The following is a 22,650-nucleotide window of genomic DNA, read 5'->3' on the forward strand; positions in this document are numbered from 1 at the left end:
AGGTTGTGGTTTGGGGCATGCAAAGGGCAGCCTGCACCTAACCTTTGCAATGACACGAAGATTGCTGAGGCCACTTTGCTATTTCATGGGTGCTGGAGTGCACACAGAGCTCTCTTGCAGTTTGCTGTCCTTATTGTGACTCTCCTTGCAGTTTTCATCTTGGAAATGACTGATTCACGTGGTGGTTTGAGGTACAAGAAGCAAGGCCAGGTTTCTGGGACTGGCATTGTAAATGCTCTGGTAAGTGAACTATTCTTCCTTTGCCATCAGCTGGGTCTTTTAGCTTAGACTCGCTCTGCTGACAGACCACTCCTATCACACCAAGCACAGCACTTTGTTCCCCTCTTCTCCAGCCTGGAACAAGGAAAATGCAGTAAGCCTCTTTACTCCTTTCCAGGAGAATGCCAGCGTTTGCAAGAGTCCCACAGCTCCACAGCATTAATGAAATCACTGGATGGTGTACTGTGTATTGGAGTGGCCAAAACATTCTGTTGTAACCTCTGAATTAAGTGCTGCTCATCACAGCCCAGAGGTGAGGCAGCTGGACTAATGGCCTGGCAGCCAGCCCAGATGCCCAGTGGGCACTTGCTGGGCACCAAATGGTCAAATGTGAGCTCTTTGTCCAAATGTTCTGGCTGCAAAAGGCCCTTTTGCACAGTGCCTGCCCCCGAGGAAGCATCTTTCTGTCTCAGGAGAGGATGCTGCAGCAGTTTCTGTGCCATTTGTTACCTGCTTGCGCCCTGAAGCAGCCAGGTTAGGTAGAAGCGTGTTTTCATCAGGAGGAGAAGCTGCAGGGAGTGCTGATGTCTTGTTTGGCAAGGGTGAAAAAGCACAGGTTTTAGACAGGTCCTCAGGCAAGGGACAATGGTTACAAGTGGCTGCCATGTGGAGGGGAAGGGTAATTTCCACCCCCAGGTCGTTTCCCATTATGGGGGGTACCAGGCTCCCTCCTGTTTGATGTCAAATCTTGCTGTGATTTATTGTAACTGTACACGGCTCTAAAATTCTTTCCACAATTCTGTGAAGCTGCAAGTAAATTTTACTCATTTTGGGGAGATTTACTTGATTACAGACAACAAAAAAGTCCACTCCCGTTGGTTGGCACATTTCCTGCTAAAGGTCCAGGCAGTGAGACAGATCCCTGGGGGCTTTTCCAGGTTTGTGCTGCAACTTGATCTGCTGAACTTGCAGTGACCGAGGGATTAGCATCCCCAGTGCTCCCTGGGTTAGGTTTTCCTCTGGAAGGGAGGTGGTGTTCTTCTCAATAAAGCCAGGGCAGGGTGTCACAGTGGCACCCTGCGTTGGTTTAGGGTGACTGGACTGACAGACCATGTCCTTCAGCACTCATTGTAGTGCCCATCCGGGCAGCAGAGCAGGTTTTGAATCCATCTCCACATGAAACGAGCTTGGTGCAGCAAGAATAGATCAGAGCAGGAAAAGAGAGATGAGTAAGGAGGAGGGAATGGGAAATAGGCTGATGTGTCTTTGGAGGGAGGAAAAGGAATGTGTAAAACAGACACAGGAGCAGTAGATCAAAGTAGCCCAGTGGGAAGAGGAGAAAGAGCAAACTAGTTATTGCATGAACAAAAATATCATCATGGCTGAGACATGAAGGGAATGACAGGAGGAAAAGAACAGAGATTGAGAGTAAAAAGAAACATTTTCCTCTTAGAAAATAATAGAAGAGTAATAAAGGATAGGAGTGGGAGGTGAAAGGGAATTAGATGAAGAGAAGGAAGGCTGGAAATAAAGACATTCTAAAATGGTTGACTGTATGACCCCAGGGGAAGATCAGCAGCTTGGAGATGTATCTTGAAATTCACTTTGGGTATCACATCATGAAGCTCAAGCTCAGGCAGGAGCTCTTTTCTTTTGGGAAAGAGCAACCCATGCCCACATGAATGTCAGACTGGTGTTGGTGCAGGTGGGGGCTGAGAAGCGAGTTTGTGGCTGGAGCCCTGGAACAGGCTCTTGTTCAAGGGAAAGAAAAGAGCCCAGGGAAGCACAACCAAGCTGCTGTGGTTCAGTGAACCAGGCAGCATGTGATGACATTTCCTTTAAAACCCTGCCTTGTGACGAGCTTGCTGCAGGGAAAGCCCAGGCAGTGGCAGCCTGCAGCAGAGCCGCGCTGGCTGCACAGTGCCCTGTGGGATGTGCCTGGGCTCCCTGCCTTCACTGGAGCTCTCACACAAACTCAATTCTAGCAGCTCCTGCCTGGCTCTTCCTGCCTCTGGCTGCCTGCCCAGGATGGCCAGAGCCTGCCCAGGGTGGCCAGGGCCTTCCCTTGGGCACTGGAGCTGCTGCTCCTCATGCTGCCCACGTGCTGCTGGCTCTTGGGGTGGATTTGTCCCTCCTTGGTTATCTCCAGTGCCCAGTGCTCAGTGGAGCAGTTTGCTTCCTCCCCAGCTGTAAGTGGCATTGTTAGTTCTTTGGCTCTAATAATCTTCATTTGAAGCTCTAATGGATATCCACACAGATAACATGCTAATTTATTAGTTCAGCTCAACTGGGCTGCAGGATGAAAAATGATTGCAGAAGACTTTTAATAAAATTCAAAGGGATTTTATAGGTCTCAAGCCACTTTTAAAATGCAAGGGAAAGCCAAGAGTATTACTTTGTTAACCCACATAATTCTATCCTGCCTAATGAGGTCTGGAGCTAATCTTCAGTGCTCTGCCCTGGGATCAGAATTATTGGAGCAGGTAAACACTGCTAAGTACCACACTGCATCTCTGAGTTGGGCTGCATTGTCACCGTGACTTTCTGTTCCTTCCCTTTTATGAACTTTTCATAAAGCTCAGAATAGAGATGGTTATGTAAAAACCAAGAGCTGGCTTCCTGTAGTGAGTGGCACGCAGCAGCCTCCTTGCCTCTGTTCTGCTGGGCTTGAGGCAGTGAAGGGCAGCACAGCGTGTTGGCTTGGGGGAGAGCACAAGTCTTGACTTTCAGGCTGCTTTTCCAAAGGGATGGAGAGAGATCAGCCCGTGACAGGCACCACTCAGCTGTGAAACTCATGCTACAAGCTCAGCTTAGGCAATGTAGTTCTTTCCCATGACAACTTCACATTTCTTACTCATTTTTGCAGAGCTATTTTGTGTTTTGGGGAAATGAAGGGTGGGCTCTGAGAGATACAGGAGAGAAATTATCTGCTTAAACCTGTTCTGGAGAGCAAAATCTTCTAACCTGAATGTGGGAAGACTGCTTATTCTCTCCCATGTATATGTTTTGGTTTTTTTTTTTTTTTCCTGGTAGAGACAATCAATGCAGTTTGACAGAGTCAGTGTCAGAGGACAGAAAATATAGAGCAAGACTGACAATTACTGTAAACTGGTGACCCCACTTGATTCAGGGGAGTTACTCATCCACACCATCTCAGAACTTGCTTCCCATTTGAGAATCCATAATAAACTCTGTTTCTGTCAGCAGTATTTCAGCTCAGACCTTGCCTCTAAAACCAAACAAAGCATTAAAAGTCAGGCTTGTTGAAGGTTCCACAAGCTGGCCATGCAGTTCCCCACACCTGTATTGGCTGCGAGGAAAAATATTTTGATCAGAGTTAAAAACAAGGCAATTGAACACCAGTTCTCAGAACGGTTTGGAGAAGCTTTTCTGGTTTCCAGAAAATTGCACTGTGTCACAGCAGGCTCCACTTTGCTGTTTTCACAGCGTGTACAAAGCCATAACCAACCACAAAGCAAACCTGTGTGAGTACAGAGTTTGTCATTATGCTTACTAGCCTAATACAGCAGCGTGTGTCCTGTGTCCAGGGCAGGTTTTGCTCAGATTTATAAGAATGATGACATTAGTAATCCTTTTCCTGAGTGTGTAAGCAGTGCTTGTCACAGTCACCAGCAAAGCCCAGTCTCAGATGTGGTTTGGATGCTGGAGAGAGTTTTGTCCAACCAAGTGACCTCGTGATTCACTCTGCTCCCATTACTCAGGGATGATAGTGTGACCTGGGGAATGTTAGCCACAGTCAACGCAGAGGAGGTTAAGGTGACCACTTACCAGGAAAATGTAGCTTTCAGGGTATAATCTGTTTACAAGCATTTAATTGCAGTAAATGAGCCAGGCAGAAGGTGAGGAGGATCTGAAACACAGAGGAATAATAAATTGACTCATGTTTATTTAAGCATTTATATCTTCTGAAGCTGGGCTTAGCCTGAGGATGCAAAGGGATTAAGGCATGCTTGCAAAGCCCCTTGTCTTCTGCATCCTACTTTTCCCCTATAATGCCAAATCCTCTATCCCTTTCCAGTGGGGTCTATGCACTTGTACATAATTTTTTTTTTTTTTTTTTTTGCTTAGAATATTCTCCCCTGACATCTGCACTGTTCAGTCCTGTTCATCTCACTCCCTCTCCCAACCTATTCCTTGTGTTTCAGTAAATACTGCTCTTTCAAGCTGGTTTATCTTCCCCCACTTCCCTTCAATTTGAATGTAGAATTATCTATCTCCATGCCTGAATGTGTTAACTGGGTTGTATCACTTCAGGCCAGCTGAAAGCTGTACTTTCCAGAAGGGTTCAATTAATTAAACAAATCTCAACCCCAATTTCATTTTGACCTAAGTTCTAAAATGCTTGACATAAAATGGATCATTTTCTGGAGTTTTCCTCTTGATGAATTTAATATTAAACTAAAACTAAACTATTTTTTTTCCCTTGCAAAATGTCAACATTTTCATTTTGAAAAATGTTGAAACAAAATGTTCTGACACCTTGGAAAATCTATCTCCTCCCATACCAATTTACCATCCAAAAACCTATCATTAATGTTTTATCCATGAAAATAACCTAATCAGCAGTTGTAGAAAAGCTTCATCTCCTTTCAGTTCCACAGCTCATCGGATTGCAGGCCCACTTGCATTTTTGGATTGCCCTTGGATGGAAGCCTGAGCTGGGTGCAGTGGGACATGATAAATGGGAGATGTCACTCCCGTGGCAGGGGTCACACCTTGCCTGGGGTGGGTCTTGCACCCCAGAGCAGCTGTTTTTGGATGAGTGTGTGAGAGCTTCACCTGCATGTGATTGATGACGGGCTACACCTGGGGTGCAAGAGCCTGGTTTGGCTCAGTTTGGGGCCATCCTGCCTCCCTAGAGATGCTGCAGGGTGTGCCCAGCTCTGCCATGGCTCCACTCGGCCAGGCAGCAGCCTGGGCTGATCTGTCTCCATCCCACAGCCACAGAGGTGCCTGGGCTGGGCTGCTCCTGCAGCTGCCCTGCCTTTCACCCCATGGGGCCTTTATTTCCCTGAGCTCAAGTCCCAGAAGATCTCTTAACCCAGTAACTGCAGACCCACAGAAGTGTTTTACCTGTCCAGCTAAGGAAATATTGCTGCCCTTGCTATCCTTTCTGGATGCAGAAAGGAAGTGTGTTTTCCTAGTTCTTGCTGATTTTCAGCAGTTTCTTTCATTTTTATGACTCATTATGGTTCTCATTTTCTGGTTATAGTCAAAGAATATGCTTTCACCGTGATTCTCACATTGCCACAGCTGAAGAGCCCAGCATGTGCTGTGCTGCACTCTCCTGCCCCCTCCCTCCATCCCAGGCTTCCCACCTGGCTCCTGCTGCTGTGCTGGGAGGGAGCCTGGCCGGGTCCCTGCCTGAACTGCTCAGGCATGCAGTGCACAATGCAGCAGCTTGTTTTCTAGTGCCTTACAAGAGCTGTGTTTGCTGCCCAGCAAGCCCAGTAACACCTCTGAGGCTGCAGGGACGTGTCCTGGGCTTCCATTTCAGCTCCAAGCCCCCTTTTGTCCCCAGTGTGGAGACAAAAGCGGAGCGAGCAGCGAGAGCTGTCAGGCGTGTTAGTTATGATCCCATCAGCCCTGTTTATGATCTCATGATTCAAGTCTCTGGCATGGGGAGCAGTGGTGCTGCTGGGCTTGTTTTAACAAGCTCTTGCAGGATGGCTGCTGGAGGCAGTTCCACCAGAGAGGCAAAAGCCTGTGCTGGGGGAGCAGAGCAAGGTGACCTGCCAGGTGTCTTGTTCCTGAGATTTATCCCAGACCTGGGCTGACTGCCTCCCTTGACATTGTCCCCTGTGGTTTATGCTGTCTCTGCAGTTGGGGATGAGGCTGGAGGATGCACTGCTGAGGAGATCTCCTTGTGGGCTGCAGCGTGTGGGTGGCTCACACGTGGGGTGTGTGACACAAACTGCAGGGCCAGCACACTATGCATCCTGGCACCTATAAAATGTGCTTAGGATGGGTGTGTGCTTGTCCTGTTTGTCTTCATTTATCAATCCACAATAATTAACCTTCACAACCTCCCAGACAGCCCGTGGGACATGGCTCTGGTATATCTGCTCCATGCTAGCTAGCCAGAGCTGGGAGTAGCACTGTCCAGGGATGCAAAACATCAATCACTGCAGTCCATTCCCCATGTCTGTTGTCTCAAGCCTGGGGACTGTTGCAAAGCCTTGAGTTATCCCAGTGTTTAGTTCAGTTTCTATTAAAGCTCATGAAAAGATTCCCATAACTGCAACTGGACTTCCTCGTTTGACTTTCACTTTCTAAAGACCAGATTAATTGCATGGGATCTGCAGTGGAAAGCTCAGCTGTGCCAAGAAATGTAGACAGCTTTGCAGGAGCAGACATTTCAAATTGCTGGGCTGCAAACAACTTGGAGCAACTTGTAAAGCCATGTGAAATGAAAACAGTTTTCCAGTTAATCTGCCAGTTGAAAAAAAAAAAAACACCAAACCCTAAAAATGTCCCAGTGTTAAGGGGAACAGTTTTTTGGCTTGGGCTGTGATTTCAGTGGGTTTAAGATGATTTATGTGGGGGCTCCTGGAAACTCTGTGCACTGTTTCGTACAGAGTTTGTTTTTCGTGCTGCTCCTTTGGTGTCTACTGTGCTCAGACAGGGCAATGACCATCAGCCCCTGTGGGGTGGTTTCCTGTTGGGGATGGAGGTTAGGAAAAGATTTTTCTGGAGCAAAGTGTGCAGGTTGGTATGCGTGCCATATAGAAAGGACAGTGCTTATAGAGGGAATTACCTGGGAAAGTGCAAAGCATGAATTTCAGAGCATTTGGCTGTTCCCTGCTTTACATCCTGTGGTGAAGCAGATGCTCCTCAAAAGCCCTGGACCAGGCAGGTGCCCAGATGTGCCTGCATTGCTGGTCTAGGCAGACCAGTGACCCAGCTGTGTCTGCACTGCTGGCCTGGGTGCAGCAGTGACCCAGCTGTGCCTGAGCTGCTGGCCTGGGTGCAGCAGTGACCCAGCTGTGCCTGCGTTGCTGGCCTGGGTGCAGCAGTGACCCAGCTGTGCCTGAGCTGCTGGCCTGGGTGCAGCAGTGACCCAGCTGTGCCTGCACTGCTGGTCTGGGTGCAGAAATGACCCAGCTGTGCCTGAGCTGCTGGCCTGGGTGCAGCAGTGACCCAGGTGTGCCTGCACTGCTGGCCTGGGTGCAGCAGTGACCCAGCTGTGCCTGCACTGCTGGTCTGGGTGCAGAAATGACCCAGGTATGTCTGCATTGCTGGTCTGGGTGCAGCAGTGACCCAGGCCTGTCTGCCTGCTGCTTCCTGGGTGCTAAAGTCCAAACTTGTGGTCTGCAGTGTCAAAGGGTAGGGCAGGGAAGGGAAGTGAAACAAAAAACCAGAAGCTGAGGGAGTGTTTTAAAGAAATGGGTGTCTCTCTCATGAAGCAAGGGGCCATGACTGGGCTGAAGGCAGTGCCCTGCTGTGATTTCCCTGATTCCAGGACGAGACTTCTTTCAGTTCCTTCCAGACACTTGAGAACAGGGAAGAGTGCAGAAGGGCTGTGGGGAGCCTCAAATTCACCTTCAGGAACAACTGCTTGGCCTGACCTGGTAAGAAGTGCCCCTGTTGGATGTAGCTGCCCTGTTCCCCAGGAGGCAGAAATTTTCCAAATTCAGAGAAAGTTCATCTGAACAGCAAAAGGCCTGGGAAGACCATGTGGCAAAGCTGGGTGATCATTCCCCATTGCCTTACAAGGTGTGTGGTTGTAAGTGTCAGAGTTAATTTCTGAGACTTGCTGAAGGTCATCTGAGCTTTAATGTGATTCATTGGTGGGGTTTTAATTCTTCTTGTGAGCAAAGTCCCACCGCTATACATGGGGAAACTCAGCTGTGCTGCCTGGCACAGCATGGCTGTGACTTTGTCTCTCCATTTATGAAATAAAGGATAAACAAAGGCTGTGAGGGAAAACTGTGCAAGAATTTGGCATTTTGTTATTTGAGTGTTTTTGAGAAAGGGAAGCTTTTGTGTAGTAGAGCCTTTGAGGATAGATACCTATCTAAAATAGGTAGAAGATTATTTTACATCTTCAGATAACCCTGCAGAGAGCTAGCAGGAGTAGCCTGGCGAAGGACAAAATTTAGAGGTGTCATTTTTCTTAGCAGACATCCAGTTTGCCTTCAAGTATTCCCCCAGCATTTACATGAGCACTTTCCCCTTTATTTATTTGTTTGTTTGTTTGTTTATTGTCTGCCTAATGGTTTCAGCCTTATCACAAAGAATGATAGCAGCACATCACTGCAGGAGAGCTTGCAGTTGCTCTTGCAGTCCCAAGTAAGTAGTAAATAGCTCACTCAGAAAAAAATAAATGCTACTTTTATCAGTCTGTCCATGGCACCCATATGTCCAATTTGGGATTGATCGCTCATGCAGAAAAGCTAATAACACTAAGTATTCTGCTTTTAGTCTCCATACGCAGAGACAGGTAATGTGACCTCTGTTTGCCCCACAAGCCTGGTATGGTGCTGCTTCATCCATTGCCAAATTTTGTTTTAAAGAGGAAGCAGATGTGGAGCACAATGAAGGGAACTGGATAAAAAAAAAAATCAGGCCTGGTTAAGAGAACTCTAAATGTGAGCAGATCTAGCTTTCACCTTATACACCACAGACTAGGCACAATTCCTCTTGAAGATCTCTGTGTCAGACCTGAGGAAGAGGAAATAAAGTAAAAAAAAATAAATCCCACTGCCCAGAGTTTTGCTGTGCTAATCTCTTTGTAAAAATGAGAACATCTACAAGATTTGGCCCTGACTCTTCTGACTGGAAGCGGAATGGTTAAATAGCTAAATAATCCCTACCTAGAGCCTTTGTTTCTTGATTTTACTAGAGAGGGAGAGGTTCAAACCTCCAGGTGATTGCTGTTTGTAGCAAGGGGTTGTGGTTGGTTGGTGGTTTCTGTCTGCTGTTATGGACAGGGACTTTCATGGTCCTGGGCTGTCCAGAGCCCTCTCATGTGTTTCTTGGTCATTCAGTCTGTTCACATGGATTTAGGGTATTTTTGAGCTCTGAACTGACATGTGAGTCAGGTGGGAATTCATGATGTGGTGTTTAAAGAAAGAAAGAAAAAAAAAAAACAACAACGAAAGAAACTCTGCTCTCAGCCCTGCCAGAAATTGAAGTAAATAATACACCTGTATCAGCAGTTTATTTGACAACATAACTACAGGTTGGTGACAACTGTTAAAAAAGAAAAAAAAAAGACATTCTGGTTATATGTTAGCATCTCCAGGAATTAGGGAAAAAATCAGTACTAGGAAAGCAGACATAGCCTGGATCTTTGCAAATGTTCTGTAACAGCACAGGGCTAAAATCTGTCAAGGTACTTGAAACCCAGGATTTAATTGACTTTATTATAACAATATCACAATGCTGAGAGTAGGGAAATTCAGAGTGACAGGTGCTTCATAGCTCTCCAAGGACCAAGGTGCTGCAGGAGGAGGCACAAAGGCACAAGGTGTGAGCTGAAAATGTAAATGCTATTTCCAGCTGTAATAATCCCCTAGAATTTCACCATGTGCAGAGCAGTGCTTGGGGCTGGTGGAGCTCCTCAGTAAATGGCCAGGCTGACCTGGCCATGTGCTACCAAACTGCTGGAAAATGAGACCAAACAGCCCAGTCTGCATGGTAATTATACCAAGAGAGGATTACTGGGTGCTGGCCTGCCCTTCCTTCAGGCTCAGGGCATCACTGCCCAAGGGAAGAGCAGCCTGAACGCTCTCAGCTGGAATGGCCACTGCTGAACTGAGGCTTCTGTGCTGGGAAAAGCTGTGGTTTGGCTCCTGCAGGGGTGTGCTGGAGCTGTGGAGACCTCCCTGTGCAGAGAGGAAGCCTTGCCAGCACCTGGCTGTCCTAAGCATCCATTTACAGACCAGCTTAATTCCATAAGGGTGAGTGCAAGGTATTTTCAGTTTACCCATTCTGGACAACTTTTTTGCTGCTGAAGTAGACAGAAGTGCTTTGTAGAGGTTTATAATAGCTCTCAACCTAAGTGTTTCTATTGGATTCAAAGAGCTAATTATCCCTTTTAAATGCCTTTCCAAAATTGTTTTCAGACTTCTCCTCCATTAGAACTGAACCCAAACTTGAGTGTCTCATGTATTTGTAACAGGTGTCATAGGACACCTTCTCAAAAACAAACCCCAGCCAACAGCTGATGCCACAAAGATGCCAACAGCTGATGCCACAAAGATGTCACTATCAAAGGCAGCATCTTTGGGATATTTAGTCTCTTTTTTGGCAGAGTATATTCTATTCTAGTAATGTTTCCCTTAGATTTTGTTGGTTTATTTTCCATTGGGTAAATGGCTTGTACCGAGGACCTGGCCTTTTCATATGGAAAAGAAAGATTTAGCACAAAGATTTATCTTCATGAGCTAGGGGAAAATTTCCTCCTTTTAGATGGACCCAGCCCTTTAAAGCCTCTGCAAGGAAACCAAATATCTTCAATTCCCAGGAGATATCTCAGAGGATCAGAGCTAAAACATTACTCTCTGAACTATTACACACAGAGACCTCTGCATGACCCTTTGTGTTTCTGAGTCTCAAGGCTGTGGATTCTCCAGAAGAACCTATTTCTTCTACAACCAGAGGCTGAACAAGAGTGCACCATTACAGAAGTTTAAATAAACCCCATAAGGTCATTTGCTGCTTAAATCCTTGCTACCAGGTCTGTAGATATTTTTGCTTTGTTTCTAGGCAAGCTCAGAGTCCCAGTGCCAAAGGGCAACATGTAAATTGTGTTGTTATTCTGAAGCATGCAAGGTAATAAATGGTGCTGTCAATTGTTTTCACTCAAGTGACAGATTTATTCTCTTCAAAACCAATGACCAGGAATGGCCATTACTGCAAAAAATTCACTATGTATCATCTTGTGCCTGTTGTTTAACAAATAATGCTAAATCTAATTGCCTTCCTCTGTGGCCAACTATCTAAGAGTTAATGTTTTTTTTTTTTTTTATCAAAGACGTGTAATTTACCATTGCTTTTGATGTGCCATCTGATTGAATGTCTCTGTGAATCACATCTGCAATCTAGCACTGCATGTCCCAAAGGAATACCCCTTATCCCATTGTTTTCTCATGATCTGGGTAAAAACAGCCTTGATTTTTTTTTCCCCTTAAACATGAACTATTAAGCTTCTGTTTCCCAGTTTCTAGTTTGATATTCCTGCTGCTGGCAGATGCACTTAAGTTTAATAAATCATTTGCATGTGGGGATGTGTGATGTTTTATAGTACTAGAAATGGTGGGTTTAAATCTCAGTGGCACTTTTTCCAGAGTAAACATGGAATTAGCCTGGAATCTGATCCTGCAGCTCTGCCCAATCTCCCTTGGAATCCAACTGCAGCCCTTTTTGATAGCACCCTGTTTTTCAGCAAGAAAATTCAGCAGATTATACACTTTGGGATACAAACATTACTGCTCTTTAAAGATCTTTTTAGTGATTCAGCAATGCCTGTTTTTCTACAAGTCTGTTCCATTTTTTTTTTCCAGTCAACATTGCAATGTTTGTAATGTTTTAGGAGGTTAGAAAATAGCTTCTAAAATTGTAAAGCTTACATAAAGCTTGCACTTCAACAGCATATTTTAGAAAGAGCTGAAGGCAGACAAATGTTGAAGTTAAAGCCTTGCTTCCTCAGAAAACAATACAGCTTCACGTGCCAAAAAGAAGGTGATGGGGAGGAAAGGTAAAACTTTTATCAGCAAAAATCTTAAATTTTGTACCTATTGAGGTCTGTTGTAGTTGAGAATGCAGTGAAGAGGTCCCAAAAAGATCCTCAGAGACGTGAAGAGGTGACAGAGGCAGCTTGTGGGCCATCCTCTGCCCCAGGCACTGCATGTCAGGATTCCCCTGTTACTAAGAACTGCAGAAATGCAAGTTTTGTGCTGGTGTGATGGGCTGAATTAGACACACAGGGATTTATTCTAAAATTATTCTGAATGCTCAACTAATTGAACTCTCCTCCTCACAAAGATGGCTGATACTACTGGTAAAGGTATTTGTGGCTTTCAGTTGTGTTTTTATGGCAGCATCAAACTGGATCAGTCATCCTGGTGTAAGTTACAACAGTGTGACTTCTCCATGCAGATACATTTTTGGCCAAGTCTTAAGGCCAGGGATTTTATTTAATGCTGCATTAATTGGCTTTCTCAAGCAGCAAAAGCCAAGGTCTGGTTTGCCAGTAGGTGGGTGTTAAGAAGGTGAAAGGAGATGTGGAAATCAAAATAGGGGATACAGGTAGGACAGGAACTGTGAGTTGCCTTGCAGTCATTCAGAAGCCAGTGGAGGCACTGAGGACAGTCCCAGTTATCCTTGGCTGGGAGTGGAGCCCTCCAGCAGAGGGGTGTCTGAAAGCCCAGCAGTGGAAGAGGGATCCCAGCCTGGCAGAGCAGCATCCTGAGGGGGCTCTGCTGGGATGCTCTCTCAGCAGGTTATTCCCCAGTTACAGCAATTTGCCAGCAGACCCCGAGCACAGATTGCTTTGTTCTGTTAAAACAAATATCCAGGAAATTCAGCTACAAACTTTTGCTATCACTTAGCTCTTATCTTGCTCTATTGCAATAACTATTTGATGACCTCAATAGAGGCCTTGAATCCAGTAATCAGTTCTTCAAGTTTGCAACAAAAGCCGTTCTTTTTTCTAAACAACTAAAAGTTACAAGAGGTTGTCTTGGCCTTTTATCTGTTTTGAAAAATGAGGGCCTAGACCTCCTCCTCTGCATGCTGATCTGCTCTTGCAGGGTCTGGAAGGAGGATGTGGCTTGGCTCTCCAGACTCCTGCCTCAGCTGGGACTCGCTGTCTCGTGCAACTGCCTGGCAAAGCAAAGGAGGGAATTGCATTCCTTGCCCGAAAGGCAACAGAGGCTGCTTGGTTTTTATCAGGCCTGCCACCAAGAAGTTCAGCTGGTTGATTTGCATAGATAATTTTTAGCTCCTGTTTAGCTGAACAGGAGTGATTTGGAGAGTAAATGATCTGAGTGATTCACTCGAGGCAATATTCACCCTGGTGCTTCAGCCCTGAGAAGCCAATGATGCTGGTACCTTTTTGATCCAGCTGTGAGCCTCTGTTTGGTGTGGAAGGGGTTAAATTTGCAGCCTGTGACTGCAGAGCATTTGTCTGAGGACTGGGAGCTTCTTATCTTTACAGTGAAATATTATCCCTTCATGGTTAACAACCAGCAGCAAACCTGCTCATTGTGGAAGCAGTTTGGCATAATTAGCCGGTTAAAGAAGTCTGCCTATTGATTAACTGAACTAAATGACCCATAATTAAGAGCCCAACTGTGGAGCTAATCTATTTGGTGGTGCTTTCCTTCTCCTTACAGGTTTGGAACCTGCAGCTCTGTTGGCTGTCAGGGGATGGCTTGGTGTGGGTGGTAATTGCATCCCAGGTTGGTGCATCCCAGGGCTCTAACGCACATCCTGATGGGTTACAGGGGGCTGCTGGCACATCGCTGTCCTCTCTCAGACCCCAGAGGTGCAGCAGGAGCCCTGCTGGCTCTGGGAGGGTTTGCTGCCTTCTTCAGGGCTTGCTGGAGCTGTCTGTTCCATGTCAGATTGGATTGATGGGGGTTTGGGGGAGCTGGCTCCATCCGTGCAAACAGGCCCCCGGGTGTGGGCTGTTGGGAGAGGGCCCTATGAGCTGGAAGGGGACCCAGGCCAGGAGAAAGACAAAGCTGGGGCTGAAGTTGTGGGAAGTCATTTGTTTGGTTAGCTTGCAGTGTGGTTTCCTTGCAAAAAGTTGTCTATTTTTAGTTGCAATTTGTGTCTAGTGTGATGCATCGTTTCTATAAAATGTATTCAGACTGGAATTTAACTTGGTTAGTTTAGAGGAGCTCCTGTTTATACCTGAATATTATTGAATCTCTCATTACCCTCTTTGTAAGATACCGCTTTCTGCTCACACTTTTTTTCCTATCTTTTACTAAAGATTTACTAAAGATGATGCCAAAATGAGTACATTGCTTTGCCCTCCCTTTGAGGCAGTGCCATAAAAGCAGGATCACACTTCAGTGGTGACACCAGCCAGCTGCACAGTCCCAGCTGGTATCAAGCTGCACCAGGCCAAGGGATTGATAACATTAAGCTACAGTTTCAAATAGTCACAAAGAAAACAATGGTTTTTTTTTTTTTTTTTGAAACTCAGCTCTTATCTGCCTCTTCTTCTCAATCAATCCTCCCCAAACCCACAAAAGTAGCAATCTGAACAGATTTGGTCTTGAAGATTTTAAGGTTAAAGGACTTCTTAAGGACTTCTCTTTCCTCTGCTGGGCACACTGAAATAACTGGGAAATATTTTCACTGACTTTACTGGGTGTTAGAATAGGCTCCCCAAATCCTCATCCTCTCCTGCATTGTGGAAAGCTTTTGGCTTTGTGTGTTTCTGGCACAGAAAGGAGATTCTTTCTCCATGTTTTTTCCTTTAATCTCTAAAAGGTTTCAGCCATCCCCAGTGGAAGCTGCTGGTGACAGATTTTGCTGCGCTGGCATCCTCAACCTGCACCAGTGGAGGAGCAAGTCAAGAAAGAAAGGCTTGGATCTTGGGTCTTGCTCTGGTCACACAATAGTGGGGGAGGTATCAGCTGATAATGGGGAGGTTGTGCAAGGAGCAGAGGTACCTGGTGGATGTGGTAGGGTGACACAGGTCCCCCTCCTTTGGGCCGGGGACTTTGTGCTCTTTCCTTCATCTCTGTTTTGCTTCAGAAATATCTGGGTCCACATGGCCCCCAGTGTGGGGAGGCGTTTTCTAGGCACAGACCCCACTGTGCTGGACTGAGCTGTGTGTTTGGAAGCTGGACTCGTGTCCCAGCTGTAAAACACCTCTGTGTCAATCTGGCCAGGGAATGGCCTTGCCCCAAAGCTGGTCTGTGAGAATTGTGCAAGCAGTATAGCTGGAGCTCTGGAAAAATGTTATAAGCAGTTGCAAGAGAGCTTGTACAAGAACCTGGCTGAGGATAAAACCCTGCAGCTGCCATTTAAACTTGATTTTATCCCATTCTGGCCTTTTATTCTTCCTTTTGTACACATTGCTTTGAGGAAAGAGTTAGTTACCTCCTACTAATATCTCAAGATGTTCATGCAATGTCTGAGCAGCAGAGCTGGTTCCTGCTGCATGTCTGACCATGACACCTTGATTTGATGCAGTGGTGGGAAGCAGGGAGACAGTGGGCTATTTTCTTCTCCTAGCTGCAAGAAAGTCATGGTGCTATTCACATCACCTTGTTCCCCTCCCAGCTGGAAATCCCTGGAGCAGCTCACACATTTATCTACCTGCTAAGCCCTTTGGAAGGAACTGAATTAACTCCCTGCAAAGATGCCAGAGACAGCTCAGAGTTGCATGAAATCTCACCAGGATTCCCCTACACCCAAAACCCTCCAGTGAGGGATCAGACCCTGGGGAAGGCAGGGATCACTGAAATGCCTGGGCTGGCTTGCTGCCAGTGTCCTGTTGGGAAGAGATGAGATGTCTCCTCTCCTCTTCTTACTAGAGTGCTACTTCTTGCTGTATTTGCTCCTTTTTAAAAGTTTGGATTTGGTCATAAGCACTTTTGCTTTGGCAGTGAGAGAGCAGCTGCTTCCAGGAGCTTGCAGAATCCCCAGCAAATCTTGAACTTGAAAGTTTCTATTATTTATATATATCTGTAGATTTATATATAATATCTGCTTATTTAATGTACATATTATTAAATGGTCTATGACTGTATCAGCAGTCACTTCTTAGCAGATCATGTTATGCTTCATGTGTCACCACAGAGGATGCAGATAGTCTGAAAAGTGCCTTGCTTGCACACCAGAGCTTTAATAGCTATAACAAGACAATTAGTACATTGTTCCACTTGAACTTTAATGTAATAATTGGCAGTAAGTAATTCCCCTCTGATGTGATACACAGCCCGTGTTGTGAACAAATACCAGAGCAGCCCTGTGTAGGAAAGGGAAAATAAAAGTCACAGCTGCTGATTCTGACCAAGGGGGCGGATTTGGGGATGATGTTCCACAGTGAGGGATGTGGTGTGGACGTTGGACATGGCCAGGAGCACTGGGAGGGCTTCCACTGGATGTGATGTCCTGATCTCTGTCCCTGCATCTCTGGATGAGTGGGATGTACTGCACAGTGCCTCAGGGGAGGGGACACATTTATCCCCAGGTGTGCTACTGAGAGGTGCAGACAAGGCTCTTCTTTCATTCTCCCTGCCCACAGAGAGAATGTCCCTTTGAAAAAAGGGACATTTGGATAGCAGAGACACTTTTTGATAGTCACTGAATCAGAGCCTTGGCAGACGCCAGCACATCCTGGAGCAGAATAAGGATTGCCTCTTTCTCAGCATGACCCCAAACACTTCTGACTTTCCAAACATGTTTCTGATCCTCTCTTGCAGTGAGGTCAGTGGGGAAATACAGGCTGCAGCTTTCTGATTTGAAGCGTGGTGTCTAAATTGTTCTCTAATGTATCAGGGAAAAGCATTTGTTTCCCACCATAGATCAATGCCAGCAGATTGCTCCTTCTGTGCCCTGGACCTGAGCCCCACTGCCCATGCCTGGTCCTGGCTTTCTGGAAAAAGCACTGCTTGGGTCAGGAAAGCTCTTCCAGGCTGCCCTAATGACGTTCACATGAAAAGAAAAAGAGAGGGAGGGAGGAAACATCTTAACCCATGTCGGGTATGCTCTCTCCTGTGATCACATCCTGTCTGATCCTCCCTTCTGGGTCTCTGAAGTGTAGGTGGTTGGAGTGTGTTTTCTAGAGCTCTCTGTTCAGTTCTGTGCAGTGCACGGGTACAAAAGGCTGCTTCCCACGGGAGTTTGTGATCTGGAGAAAACAGGAAATAACACTTGGGCAGTGCTACAGAAGATGGGTTTTCACTGACCCCATGTTTTTGAACAGAGTAATCTGCACTATTTTCTAGGACCAGATGTGTAATTAATGATTTATCCTAGTTCTTGCAGATTTTTATGATGTGGGCACCATGTTATTGTTTCCAACCAAGAAAGACAAGGACTGTGTTTCCTAAACTTCTGAGGTAACACTCAAATGTGGACAGTGATAGCAGTGAGAGAAAGTTGCCCATGGGCTGGTTATTTGACGTGTACATGATGGTAATGCTGACAGAAAGCAGGGTCCCCAGTGCTGGTATTGAGCTGTAGCACAAGGGGTGACTCTTCTGGAGCTCCTGCTCAGTGGGGAGTGGGGACACTTTGCTGGGACCACGATGAGGGGAAGGTGCTGACCTTTATGTGACAGGAGCTGGGGAATCTCAGGACCTCACCTCCAAGTCCCTCATGAGGAGGTTCTCTGCTGTGCCAATGCTGAGAACAGCAAAATTCCTCCTCCAGCACAGGCAGGGATGGATGGAGGAGGTGTCTCCAGCTGTCACAGCCCCTGGCAGGAACAGCACTGCTGTCCTGGGCAGAGCTGCAGGCCAGGGCACCCTCCCCTCCTGCTGGAGCAGTGCAGGCTGTGCTGGCAGATGCAGGCTCTGGCTGCTCCCCTGCCCTGTGCCTCGGAAAAACCCCAGGGATTCCCTGAACTCTTCCCCATCCCAGCGTGGCAGGACCTGCTGTGCTTGGCAGGACATCAGGTGAACAGTGAGCAGGGGAATGGGAAGAGGAATGTGCTGGGGACTCCAGGCACTGCTCTGCTTCCACCCAAATTCCTCTGGAAGCTGCATCTCCTGCCGCTCCTGTTCATAAAAAGCAAATGACTTCTCAGATTTATTAGTTACCTCCAGGTGCAATTTATCAATCCCAGGCTGGGCCCTGCCCAGGCAGCTGGGGAGAAGCTTGTGTCTTTGATTAATGTGCTCTCCCCCACAATGGTGGCAGATTTCTTACAGGGATTTAATTCTAACAGATTCTTAAAAATAACAAGAAGCATATTCAGTGAGCTGTTTAAAAGGATGCAGAGCTGAAGCACAGTTCATTCTCTAAAGCTTTGAAGTATTTACAGAAGGGGTTGAGGGAGTCTTCATGGGAGCTGGGAGGGTAAAGGAGGAACTTTAGAGGAGGGTAAATTGGAATGGGCATAAAAAAGGAACAATGACAACAGCTCATAGTGGAAACAGGAGACTGAGGGGTTTCAAAGTAGAAATGAAACAATGGGAGTGAGATCTCAATAAGAATAAGCAAAAAAATGTTAAAGACTGGGCTCTTGCAAACACAGGGGTTTACTTTAGCCAACACAATTTTTGTGTCTGAAATTGTTGTGAAAGGGTAGAGGAACATTAAGTGGGAAAAATCAGAAAAACTAGGAAGATAAGAGGAAACTAGGAAGCCCCCAAATCATGGGCTGCAGTGAGGAAAACCTCTGAGGCTTCACTGCAGCCATTCCCCTAATGCATCAAGAGGATGCCTTTTCCCATCTTTATTTTCTTCACCTTTTAGCCACAGCTTAAAATGAAAACATTATGTATAGACCTGCCTTTTGGAGACTGAGCCAACAAGAGCTCTTGATCTTTTGACCCTTTTTCCACAAATGGAAATATATTAACTCACCCCCCCCTTTTCAACAATGCCAAAGCTGTTTTCTCACCGTTCAGGGTCTGTGCTGAAAAGCAGTTTGCTGTTTCCCAGTGGGATGAGGATGCTGGTTCAGGATGGCTTGGAAAAACTCCACCAGCATCATCTTGTCCCCTCTGTACCTGAGTTGGCTGCTGACAGCCCTCCTAGGTGCAGCAGCTTAGATTTCAGTGTGACAAAGTGTTTTCACACCCTTTGGTAAGGAGGAACATCATAACCCAGTTAAAGGGCAGGATGCTCCAGGCTTTCAATGCATATTTATACTGTCTATTTTAAGTAGCTACTTTCAGATCTTTCTATATGGTCAGTGCAAAAAAAAAAAAAAATCCACATCTCTAGAAGGTGACTCATGACACCTAAAATAGACTCCTCTTCTCAGACATCCTCTCTCTGCACTAATTATAGCAGGAGGCTGGAGATGTTTAGCACAGTTTCAGCACGTGAAGGTTGATGCTGCAGGAGAGAGCAGCAATACCCACTTTGCTTTCCCTGGTGCTGGCAGCGGGGTGCCTGCAGTGAGTTGTGTGCAGGTTATCTGCAGCCCAGTTATGGCCTCCCTGCCCTGTTTCCCCTTGCTCCAGAGAAAGGTGCTGAAGCCCACACAGGTACTGCCAGGCCTGTCTGGGCTGATGATCTGCTCTGTTTCTGGTAATGCTGAGCATGGTAGAGGGAGTGTGGTCACAATTCCCACCCAGGTCACGCTGGGACTGCTGCAGGATGCTGTGGGAAGTGGGATGAGACACCTGCATCTCCCTCAGACAGGCCTCTGGAGAGGAAACCCACTGTGGTCTCCCCTTGTGTCACAGCAGCTGTGACAGAGCCAAGTTGGCTTTGAGAAGGGCACAGAACCACAGGAACGTGTAGGAGTCATCCCAAGGCTTGGGGCTGCCATTCCCTGGCTTTCCTGCTGCTGATGGAAAAAACCCAAAACTGTGTGACTGTGGGTGAGCACGGGGTGCATTTGCCCCACCATGTTCATCCTTCAGAGCAGGGCTGCCACAGCTCAGAGTGGCACAGCGTGGAGTTAGTTTCTCCTTCCCCTCACCCCCACTTTGCATAGCCATCTTTGGAGCCACAGTTGGAAATTAAGCCCAGAGTTGGCCATTTGTAAACCAAGCTGACAGGAAATTGCTGGCTTTGTGCTGAAGAAGTCATTACCTTAAGCTTTATTGCCGTGTGCAGAGTTTACTTGTGACAAAGTAAATGTGCAGAGATGTCTGTAAATAGGGCTGGGATATTGCTGCGTTAACAGCTCCTGGTGAGCCATCAATCAGCAGAGCAGTGTGGAAGGAACCATCACAAGCCACTGCTGCAGACACAGAGCCTCTCCCACACCCTGCACCCCACTGCCAGGTGCTTCCCTGGCTGGGCAAGCTCCCTTCTCCTTTGGGTTTCAGAGGAGGCTTTGCAGCCTTGATGTGTCATGGGAGAATCACAGAATCACTGGGTTGGAAGAGACCCTCGAGATCATCAAGTCCAACCCATGCCCTAAAACCTTAACTAAACCATGCCACTGAGTGCCATGTGATGCCACCTGGGAACAGAGGGCACTGGGCAGTGCTGAAGGACCCACCTGGAAGAGCATGGGGTGTGATCTTAGGTCCCTCTGCCACTTTGGCTGGAACAGCAGAGCTGGTGAGAGAGCTGCTTTGGGGTTTTGGTTCTGTCCATTAACGTTATGGCTCTGAAAGGGAGGCAGCTTTGTTTCAGTAATGCCAGCATAAATCTCATTTAAAATAAATGAGGCAGCGAGATGCACCACTCGTGCTGCTTGAACTGCAGAAGCTGTGCTGGGGGGGAAAGAGATGTATTGAAAATAAGCTGGTGTCTGTGTGACTGGTGTGTGTCTAAATGATCTTGGTGGTGCCTTGAAGGAGCATCTCCCCTCCTGCTGCTGCTCCTCTGTCACTGGTGAGGAGCTGCTGGCAAGCAGGCAGCTCTGGCTGTGGAGTGCCTGAGTTCTCCTCCAGCTCACAGAGCTCTGGCAAGGGGGAAATGGGGGTTTCTGGCTTTTCTGTGTTTTCTCAGGGTGGCTGACAGCCTGCCTTAGTTGTCTGAGCACTTCAGGATGTCTGGAACTTTTTATGTGCTTCTTCCCTCAGAGTCAGCCCCCTACTCCTGATGCCGTTTTGATTTTTGCCAAAATTGTGGCAGCTCAGTGCAAGCACGCGTTTCTGGTCTTTTCTGGCTTCTGCCACTTGTGGGAGTGATAAAGTCAGACAGGGAATAGAATCTCACCACTTAGGGGTCACCAGAGGGGAAGCCTGGAGGAATTTTCCAGGCATTGGCTGAGCAGGGCTGGATTGTTGCAGTAGTGAACAGAGCCCTGTGTTTGCTGTTGATGGCTCTGCTTCCTCTGGGGCAGCAGAGCTGTCCCAAGGCTTCTGCAGGTGCTGCAGCTCGGGGTGGTGTGGGAAGGGAAAGGGAGGGTTTGCAGGTGGCAACAGGAATCAGGTGATGCTGCAGATTTCCTCCCTGTCACAGCTTGTGCCCCGCAGTGCCCAGAAGCTGGGAGGTTTGGCTTGGGTTGATGAACCCGTGTTTGCCCATGATGAAATCCTGACCTGATGTGGGGCTGCTCCCACCACTTGGCCAGGAGGAGAACACACAGAGCTGTGCCTTCTGCTGCCTCCAGCTTTGGCAGTGCCCATGGCTCTGTGTGGTGCTGAGGAAGGGCTTCATTCCTCGTTCACTCTCCAGCTGCCCTTTTGCTGCAGGGCAGTCCCTTTGGCACCCAGCTGTAACTCAGGGTTGATTCCCTGCATCCCAGGGCTCTGGGAGCAGGGCTGCTCCTACAGACAGGCACCTGCCTCTGGCTGGGGAGTGAGCCATGCAGAACTTGGCCCAGAATGTGCAAATTTCCTGCTGACACAGAACTTGTCATCCACAGCCATGGCAGCCTCGTGAGCCCAGTTAGCCTGGCTGCCATGGTGCCAGCCTCAGAGCTGATTTCCCCCTTGCAGCCTCTCTTCCTGGACCCTGCCTGAGTTTGGGAATGTGGTGCCAGCAGCCCCCCACCCACTCACCCCTTATCAGAGGGAAGCAAGAGGCTTCTCTGGAGCCTCTGCTGAGCTGAGGCATCTCCAGCCACTGCTGGCAGAGCCCACAAAGAGCTTTGAGGGACCCAAAGCAGAGCTGAAACTCGGTGGCACTGATAACCCCAACTTGCTCAGCTCAGGAGGCTGTGGGAAGGACAGCCAGCAGCTCCCGAGCCCCACCCAGGGCAGGGACATTGGCTGGCTGGTGCCAGCAGTGAGGGCTGGGTTCTGCTGCCTGCCCAGGCTCAGGTGCTTTCCCTGGGCAGTGCTGCTGCCTGGGAAGTGTTGCCCTGCGGGATGTGATGGCAGGAGCTGCTGGGGAGCCTCCCTATCACACTCTTTAAGTCAGAAAATGCTTACCTTTCCCTTCCAAAGCTCAGCTCTGTGGGAATAAGTATCCTGATTTTATACATTTGAAACTGCAGTTTTATCATCAAAACAGAACTCACCCACCCAACGGAACGGCTTTTTCAAATTTGAGCGCTCAAACTTCAACGGATTCTTACCAAAACTGCTTGGAGAATAACCCTGGTGCTCTGAGGCTGCTGGATGAAACTAGTTTGCTCTGGGGTGGTGTGTCTGGGCTGCTGAGGCGGTCAGGAAAACTGTTCCCAGGGTTGGGGTCTGAGTGATCTGCAGACTCCTTCCCTTGAGGAATATCTAGTGCTGATTCTCAAGGCTGAGCTCACGTTGCAGTCTTTTGTTCAGTTGAGGTTACTCATAACATCTCTCTCCTTTACGTGGATGTTTATTTTTGCAAACCTTTGAGGAACTGAATTGTCTCTGAGGTTGTTATCTCTCTGTCAAATTTGGCTGAAATTGCTCAATGAGTTCAAAGTTG

The 22,650-nt window shown here is 47.4% G+C and overlaps 1 long non-coding RNA gene across 1 annotated transcript; it reads right to left on the reverse strand.

The window, feature by feature from the left end:
- Positions 1-566: 566 nt before the first annotated feature.
- Positions 567-18,914, reverse strand: LOC119707511. Its single transcript, XR_005258774.1, has 3 exons — positions 18,785-18,914; positions 4,009-4,090; positions 567-1,405 (listed from the first exon to the last, which is right to left on the reverse strand). It is a non-coding gene; the product is annotated as an uncharacterized LOC119707511 (long non-coding RNA).
- Positions 18,915-22,650: the final 3,736 nt, after the last annotated feature.

Source organism: Motacilla alba, chromosome 15 (genome assembly GCF_015832195.1).
Source record: "Motacilla alba alba isolate MOTALB_02 chromosome 15, Motacilla_alba_V1.0_pri, whole genome shotgun sequence".
NCBI lineage: Eukaryota > Metazoa > Chordata > Aves > Passeriformes > Motacillidae > Motacilla > Motacilla alba.